The 7617-nt window shown below is 44.1% G+C and overlaps 1 pseudogene; it reads left to right on the top strand.

The window, feature by feature from the left end:
* The first annotated feature begins 5371 nt into the window (after positions 1-5371).
* Positions 5372-6905, top strand: LOC126491836 (ubiquitin-conjugating enzyme E2 L3-like; annotated as a pseudogene).
* The last annotated feature ends 712 nt before the right edge of the window (positions 6906-7617 follow it).

The following is a 7617-nucleotide window of genomic DNA, read 5'->3' as shown; positions in this document are numbered from 1 at the left end:
TCCTCCTCCTCCTCCTCCTCCTCCTCCTCCTCCTCCTCCTCCTCCTCCTTCTTCTTCTTCTTCTTCTTCTTTTCTTCTCCTCCTCTTCTTCTTCCTCCTCCTCCTGCTCCCTTTGCTTCTCCTCTTCCCCTTTTTCAAAGGTGTTCAAAATTATAAATTTCCCTACTACGCAGTATTTAAATACATCCTACGTGCTTATTGTATTTTTGTCGCCTTTCTGTTAAAATATAACTAATTCCCCTGGTGCTTTATTTGTACCCATGAATTACTTATCCCAAAGGGTGTTGTTAGTTACAAACATTGGGGGTTTCTGCAGAAACCTTATGTGTATTAATTTCTAATTAACTCTGCTATAATTAGAGAGTAGGTTCAGGATGATTTTTATTCTTTTAAATACAGAAGTTACCTTAACGGCCACTTTGGAGTCCCACTTGTTCCTTGTGAACGAATGTGTGCACTGTTGTTAGGGTTGAACCTAGGACCTCATTCATGCTCCCCGGGTTTAACTGAACTAAAAAAACAACCTCCCCCTTTTTTTTTTATTTCGATACAGGGTCTTGCTAAGTTTCTCAGGCTGGCCTTGAACCTGTGATATGCCTACCTAAGCCTTCTGAGTAGCTGGCTTGCGCTACCGGGCCCAGCTTAAATGATAATATCATAATTTAGAGACTGATTATATGCAGGCAGTTGGTAGTGGTACTTCCATCTTGGATGTCCTTCCTGAGGTTTCGGCCGGTGCTGTAATTTCTAAGTGAAGTTAATTTCCTACCTTGGGAGTGGAATTTTCTGTTTCACACTTCCCTTCTGGCATTTCTCACTGTGCGTTTTGGGGGCTCTGTTGGTTGGTGAGTGTATGTAGCTTTGGGTTGATGTCTTCCTGATAGATTGCTCCTCCTGCCACTGTGAAATGTGTCTATCTGGTAACAAGCTTTGTCTTGAATCTGTTTTATCTAAGCAGCCAACAACACTGCTTACTTCCTGTGTGGCGATCTCTCTCATTTGACTTCGGTGTTTGATAGGGGTTTGTCTCTCTTTGTACTCAGTCACTGTTGGCTTGTCATTAAATTCTTTAAAAGATGACCATCTAGTGTCGCTTCTGATAAATGTCATTATTGACTGTTGGTGCTTCTCCTTCTCTTCTTTACATGCTTTATTTGTGTATGTGTGTACACAAACATGAATGTGCACAGTGCATATATGGAGGTCAGAAGGCAACTTACAGAAGTCAGTACTCTCTTTTCACAGTGTGGGTCCAGAGGACCAAATTCAGGTTGTCAGGTTGGGTAATAAACACCTTTAAGTGCTGAGCCGTATCACTGGCCCACTCTTGTCTTGTGTGATCCATTAATTCATTTAACACTTTCTCAGATAACCTTTGGGCACCAACATTTTCCTAGGCTGACAGAGAGGGTGAGCAAAATTAATTAGGCCCTTGAACACTGGACCCTTTTGCCTCTGTTTCCCAAGTGCTGGGGAAATTGTGGGGAAGGAGCAGGGAGATGCCCGAGGGGGTCATGTGACTTGCTGTTGGTTCCAGATTACTGCCAACAGAGTTAGGGAACAAAACTGTCAGCTAGATGATGCTGCCAAGAACAGGCATAACTGTGGGCATTTGACCTACACTGGAAAAGTTCATCCAGGAAAAATTCCCAAGGCATTCCACTTAATTTATTAATGTAGACCGCATATTAAGACCTCTTTTTGTAAATTATCATTCTGAAATGAGGAAGGGTGAGAATTTAAATATCATATGCTCTTCTGAAACCCGGAGTGTTTGATTGCTTATCTAAAACTTGCTGTCACAACAGACACTAAAACTAAGTGGTGGTGGCGCATGCCTTTAACCCCAGCACTTGGGAGGCAGAGGCAGGCGATCTCTGTGAGTTCGAGGTCAACCTGGTCTACAAAGTGAGTTCCAGCACAAGAGCTATTACCCAGAGAAACTCTGTTACCAAAAACCCAAAACCAAAGAGAGAGGGGGAGTAAAAACCAAGACAATATCTGAACTGTCTCCTAAGTCTGAAACATCCGACTCTGCGTGGTAAACCCTGTGATGCAGGATGTGAGGGTGGTCTGGCTACGACATCTGTGTCCCCAGTAATCGCCAGGGTTGAGTCAGCTGATGGAGGCCAGTCAGGTCTATAGAATGAAAGTGCATGAAACTCAGAAGAGACTTTGCACATTCAAACTACCACATTCCACTCCCTGGCCCCCATCTGCTTGTAACAATATCATAATGGAAAATGCATTTAGTCCAACTTCAAAAGTCCCCATCATCTATCACAGTCTCAACAATGTTTAGAAGTTCAAAGTTCAAAGTCTCTTTTGAGATTCGTGTAATCTCTTAACTGTAAAATCCAAATAAAAAACAGATTACTTATCTCCAACATATAATGGCACAAGATATATGTTATTGCTCCAAAATGTAGGGAAGGAGACTCATGAGAAAATACTGGACCAAAGTTAAACCTAAAACCAGGTGGACAAAGCTGCCAAGTTCTACTGCTTGCTGGGACTGGAACATGGTCCCCTTGCTCAATTACATCTTCACCAGCTTTTTGGTTTTGATGGTTACCTTCACTGCCTAAACTGGACTGTCTTAGAACTTGTTCTGTAGACCAGGCTAACCTCAGACTCAGAGATCCATCAGCCTCTGCCTTCCCAGTGCTGGGATTAAAGATGTGCGCTACCGTACCCCACTCTAAACTTTTCTTTAGTTCTTTTTCACAAGTTGGAAAGTTAGCTGGGTGGAATCTTGTCCTGAATCCACCACACCATCTATTCCATTTCTTAATCTGTTTATTTCCTTGAACACACGGTTTATCTCTGTTCTGCTTCCTGATGTCTCTTTTCTCAATCTGTACCTTTTTATTTGCTCAGTTTGCTCCTTTTCATTGCAAATCTTCATTAGAGTTAACATTGATAACCACATGACAGAGTCTATACGAGGCTGTTTTGAGATTTCCTCTGCCAACAGAATCAATCCAAAACACTTCACTTTAGCCTCAGGCAGACTATTCGGACAAGGGCAAAAAGCAGCCACATTCTCACCAAAATATCGCAAGAACAGTCTCTAGGCCACATACTAACATTCTTCTCCTCTGAAACCTCTTGATCTCCACAATTCAAATCATTCTCGGCACCACTGTCTTCCATGCTCCTGCTAGTATGGCCCATAAAGCTGTGTTTAAAGCATTCCACTGCTTTCCTATCCCAAAGTACCAGAGTCCAAATTCTTACAAACAAAAACATTGTCAGGCCTTTCACAGCAGTATCCCAGTCCCTGGTACCAACTTCTGTCTTAGGATTTCCTACACAAAGGCCATACCTACTCCAACAAGGTCACTCTCTTATGGGGGCCATTTTCTTTCAAACCACCACACACATCCACAGAAGAATATATCTTTTGGGACAACCTGAAATCTGTGTATTAGGTATTGATCATGCATATTTGGCTCAAGAACAAATTATCTCTTATTCCCTTTGAAGTGACAACTGGGCTTTTTAATGAACGTGAGGGGGGGCCTCATGATGAGTGTGGTGATGTTATAAAAAGATTATCCCTGTTTCACTCTCTGTGATCATTTGCAAAATTAGAAGTAGGTCCTCGCCAAGACCATGACCTTGCTGGATCTCTTGGACTTCCAGTCTTCAGAAAGTGAGGCATAAAATTTTGCTTTATTAAAACAAAGATTAAAAGTGCCTGGCATTTTTTTTTCTTCCCAGTAATTGACAGGTAATCAACAGTAAACCTCTGACTTTATTCTACACTAACTTCTCCCTACCCCTGCTCTGGCTTTTGCTGGTTTCTCAAGTCACCACTGTCCATCCGAATGGAAATGAATATGGAGGCCACCTGTGTCACTGATGCCCAATGGCTGCACATCCCTGAACCTGGCTCCTCCCCGAGGACTTGGGTTTTGGTGTTTCCAAGGGTCTCCTTCTCACCTGGGGTCCCTCAATTAGCCAGGACTTCCGTAGACATTCTTCAGCCCTGGGTTTGTAGAATTTTGGCCAGTCTACCCTCATGGTCAAGGCTATATCAAGGCTAGAGTAAACATGAGCACCCTTTGTACTCTGCCCTACCGGGAGGATGCCCTTCCCACCACAGCTCTGCTCCTGCGCACGCCTCACATCAGACGCCAGTTTATGGGCCCATAGGTGCAGGCCAGAGGGCTTCAGGAAGTTCCTGCTTTCCAGTGGTCTCAGAGACACCCTCTGTTTCCTCTACAGCTCTATGCCTGAAACAAGCAAGGAGACCCAGGTCCTCAATGGCCTCTATAGAGGCTTCCTTGACCTTCTTATGTTGCAGGATATTTGATCACACTGTGAACCTTGAGATTGCATTATTTACTGGAAAAACCTGTTTCTGGTTGTTGTGTGGCTCAGCCCTAGCACTCACCTTTAATCCAACAGCTTTCTGCATATTGTAAACAGGATTAAATAAAGTCAACATAGGCCCAGAGGCGGAGCAAGCAACCAGTTGACAGGAAGTGAACAAGAAAAAAAACATAGAGAATAAGAGACCGACAGGAGGATGGATAGAGAGAGGCATAGGAAGTAGAAGGGGGAGCCATTCAGTTAGAGGGTATTTTGTTTGAGAAGGCAAAGGAGAGAGGAAGTTTGGGGGGGGGGTGGGACATCAGCTGAGGTGGAAGGCAAGCTGGGTGCTCTCTCTTCCACTCTGAGTTAGCAACAATTAAGATTTAGTCAAAAACAACACCCTTACTTTTTTTTTTAAACATATATTTGTTTCTTTGTTTGTTTGGTGGGGGGCAGGCACATGCACACATATGTGGAGATGAAGTCCAAGAATTAAGTTCAGTTTATCCAGCTTGACATCAAGCACCCTACCCTCTGAGCCCCCACCCTCACCCCACTGGTTTGTTCATGGTATTTTGGAGCCTCCTGGTTGTGCAGGAATGGTATGCTGGTGATTTGGATTCTGGGCCACTCCAGCTTCACTGGAGGCCAACAATCTCCGGATTCTTTTCTAAAGTGATGATCTGGTTGACACCAGCCTGTGGAGAAGGAGGAGGGAGCAGGGAACCCAACTCAGGTGCAAGATTCTAAGGGGATGCGGTACAAAAGCCTCATTCGTCAAGACAGCATTTTATTGAAGTGATAATCACATCAAGTGACCTGTTCCGACGGGTAAAGCTACATGGTAGTAAGTACATAGTCAAGGTTTTGCAGCCAAATATTTTGTCACCCCAAAGAAAACCCCACCACCATTGGCAGTGGTTGCTTATCCTCCCCTGCCCCGGCTTCTAGCAGTATGCCTTCTGTTTCTACCAATCTGCTGTTCTGGATGTTTAACATATGCCTGATGATGATGGTGGTGATGATGATGGTGATGATGATAGTGATGATGGCGATGATGGTGATGGCGATGATGATTGGTGATGGTGATGATGGTGATGATGTTTATGGCAATGGCAATAATAATGACAATGATGATGGTGATGACGATGATGATGGTGATGATGATGCAGCTGCTGCTACTGCTGATGGTGGTATGTTTCCTTTTGTGTGACTTCTTTCACTTACCTACAGCACTGTGAACCTCCTTACAAACTCTGCAGAAGCCAACTGTGTGTCTTCTCTGGGGAGCTGTCTGTTCAAATCCTCCAAATCCTCCACTTGCTTTTTTTCCCCCTTCCTTTGCCAGTTTCTCACTTGGATTTTTAACACTTTCCTGTTGAGTTGTCAGAATTATTCTTTTAAGATTCATTATTATTTATGTATATGTGTGTGCACCTGCCCGAGTTTACATGCACCATATGCATGCGGGTGCCCATAGAGGCCAAACAACATTGGGTCTCCAAGTTAGAGTTACAGGCAGTTTTGAGCACTTGGGTGTGGCTGCTGGAAACCGAACCTGGGTCCTCTACAAGAGCAGCAAGTACTGTTAACTATTGAGCCATCTCTCCAGTCTTAAGATGTCTTCACAGATCCTGGGTACTAGGCCCTTATCTAACAGTGACTTGCGAGCGTTTTCTCCCTTTCTGCAGTTTATCCCTTCTTTTCCTGACAGTGCCCTTGGATTCAGAAAATATGCTAATTGAGTGAAGTTCAACTGATCCCTTTTGTTAGTGGTGATTTTTGTTAGTGGTGGATGTGTCTAGTAGTCCACTGTCAAACCCAAAGACATTAAAATTGCCGCCAACCATGTTTGCTGTCAAGAATGGTATGGATGCAGCAGCACCAGATCCAAGATCCAAGATGACGGCCAGCCGGTGAAGGAGCTGGAAGAGATCCACAAATGTGGAATGAAAAACCTCCGTAACATCCAGGTTGATGAAGCTAATTTATTGGCTTGGCAAGGGCTAATTGTTCCTGACAACCCTCCATATGACAAGGGGACCTTCAGAATTGAAATCCACTTTCCAGCAGAGTATCCATTCTAACCACCCAAGATAACATTTAAAACCAATATCTACCACCCTAACGTTGATGAGAAGGGGCAGGTCTGTCTGCCGGTAATTAGTGCTGAAAACTGGAAGCCAGCCACCAAAACCGACCAAGTAATCCAGTCCCTCATAGCACTGGTGAACGACCCCCAGCCTGAGTACCCACTCCCGGATGACCTAGCTGAAGAATAGTCTAAGGACCATAAAAAATTCTGTAAGAATGCTGAAGAGTTTACAAAGAAATATGGGGAAAAGCGACCTGTGGACTAAAATCTGCCATGAGTGATTCCAGCAAGTTTGAGCAGAGCCCCCGAGCAGTGCACTCAGATACCCCGCAAAGCAGGAGTCTGTGGAAAATTGAGACGTGCCACCGCCTGACGACCGCTTGTGGTAGTTACTAACTTTCTACAGTTTTTTTTAAATCAAAAGTGGTCTAGGTAACCTGTAAAGAAGGATTAAAAAATTCAGATGTTCTTAAAAAAAAAAGAGAGAGAAAGAAAAGAAAAGAATAGTATTCATGCCAGCTGGGGCAGCACACAACTTTAATCCCAGCACTTTGGATGCAGAGACAGGTGGATCGCTGTGAGTTCAAGACCAGACTGATCTACATGGCGAAAGTGTCTTTAAAAGGGGGGAGGGGTATCTTTTCAGCACTTATATAAAACAGTATTTTAATTTATTTCTGAAAGTGAACAGTAATGCAGAAAATCTGTGACTAAAAAACAACATTTTAAAACAAAGATGGATCTGCCTCTGCACCGTCCTTGTTCACCTGACTCCCACACACTGGCAAGAAACTCCTACAGGGAACAAAGGGAACTGTATTATCCTTCAAACTCCATAGTAGGGAGGGAACTGTCCCAGGGCAGCAGCGGAGTGACGGGTGAAGCTTGGGCAGTGAGGAATTATCCCAAAACTGAGCTGCGTGTCTGAGACTCGCAGCTGGAGGAAGGCTACCGAGAACTTACAAGTAACAACCAGACCTGGTGGGACACATGTGTAAGGCTGTCAGGCATTATAGGAAAGTAATGTAACAATTCTAAGCAATAGGATCTAAGTTCAAAACCTACCTAAGCAACAAAGCTGAACTCAGACCACACACACACACACACACACAAACACACACCGTGTGTCAGTGGTACACTTCTTGACTAAGGTGCATGAGGCTCCAGGCACTGACCCAGGGCTCCCAAGCCTCCCAAGA

The sequence above is a fragment of the Alexandromys fortis genome, unplaced genomic scaffold (genome assembly GCF_014885135.2).
Source record: "Alexandromys fortis isolate MF-2015 unplaced genomic scaffold, M_Fortis_MF-2015_v1.1 scaffold_28, whole genome shotgun sequence".
NCBI classification, from domain to species: Eukaryota; Metazoa; Chordata; class Mammalia; order Rodentia; family Cricetidae; genus Alexandromys; species Alexandromys fortis.
The sequence above is the reverse complement of the archived record's forward strand: the minus strand, read 5'-3'. Positions and strand labels throughout refer to the sequence as shown.